The following is a 1,537-nucleotide window of genomic DNA, read 5'->3' as shown; positions in this document are numbered from 1 at the left end:
AATATAAAATAAATAAATAATATAAAAAAGAAGTTAGCCTGTGATGACTTGTAATAAGTTAACTTGTTTCTTCCTATGAGTGAGTTATTAACAGGAGAGTGCTGTAGTCAAGTGAATGTTACCTGGTTCTGTTCTGAGAAAGGCCATTCGGAACCAGGGAGCAGTGATGATTACAAGATTGAACCAATGACACGTAGACCAAGGTGACCTCTGAAATGAAGTTAGGAAGCAAGAGTATTTTGATTAGATTACTCATTCTTTAGTTGTGGAAAAGAGTACAGAACAATCCTTGAACACAGCTGTGAAAGTCCTGAGGCAGCTGAGAAATGAGAAAAATAAAAGTGCTTCCCTAGAAAGAAAAGCATATATCAGTAAGGGAAGCTTCCAGCAGTTTCTCACCAACAAGTGCAATAATCGGTATTTGGCTTACTCATAGCCTTTAATCTGAATCTTACTATTGGGACTTTTTCTTTATCATCTAAAAAGCATGTAAATAAAAAGATACTGGCACCTTTATTTATAAAACGTACAAAACATACCAAATTATTTCCTCAAGTGAATGCAGTGCTTTCCCTAAGAACAATCAGAAGAATAAATTTTTCTCTATTCCGTTACACATGTGTCTGTGGGTAATGTAACCTGCCTAAAAGAATACAGAGAAAATCCCCCATCAGGTGGATTTGGATGTATTAACAACATGATTGGCAATGACCTCCATCTTCTGATCAACTGAATTCTCAATTAGAGCAAGACAAAGTTTATTTGGGTGGGAGAGAAAGAGGGTGAGGCCAGAAGGGGAAACAGCAAGCAATTTCAAACCATTTGGGGAAAGCAGGGAGAGGAAAATCAATGTTTGAATCCTGAGTATTCTCCTTGCTCAATCTGGCCAACTAACCGAGAGAGATCAGATGTGTCAAACCTCAGCAGGACCTGGGCAGGTGTGTATGGCACACATGGACCCTGGAACTTCCTGCATTTCATTCATCATGCAATAAGGTGACTCCATGCTTTACGCAACTGAATTTTTAAACCTCATGTATCACATTACGGTGGGGTTTATGTGAATACAGAATTATTTTTAAAGCCCTTTATTAGGTCATCTTATTGTGTTCTCAAAATAACTACCCACGTAACAGTAGAAAAAAAGAAAAGAAAAACAGTTCTGAAGAAAGAAGGAACTTAACAAGTTAGTAATAAGAGTTGAGAACTTACCACTTCTTCTGATGACAACTATACTTTTTCCTGGACAGCATGGTTCCTTTCCCAGTACAAATCATCAAGACTACGTAACAGAAACTTGTTTTTCCTCCAAAACACTTATTTGGACTGGTATTTGGTTAATTATCTCAGGTTTCACTTGGCCTGTGCCCACATGTTTTAGAAAGTATGTGGTTCCATGCCTGCCTATTGGTGGCCCTCCAATTGCAAGCTGGGTCTACACTATGCCAAAACAACCTGGCAGTTTGGTGAGTTCCATCAAGTGAGGAGGAGTTGTTTCCGTTAAATAAACAGGATGAGTAATTTTATGTCATTCCTT

This window comes from Propithecus coquereli, unplaced genomic scaffold (genome assembly GCF_000956105.1).
Source record: "Propithecus coquereli isolate 6110/MARCELLA unplaced genomic scaffold, Pcoq_1.0 Scaffold108, whole genome shotgun sequence".
Lineage (NCBI taxonomy): Eukaryota > Metazoa > Chordata > Mammalia > Primates > Indriidae > Propithecus > Propithecus coquereli.
This window is presented reverse-complemented; position numbering follows the sequence as displayed.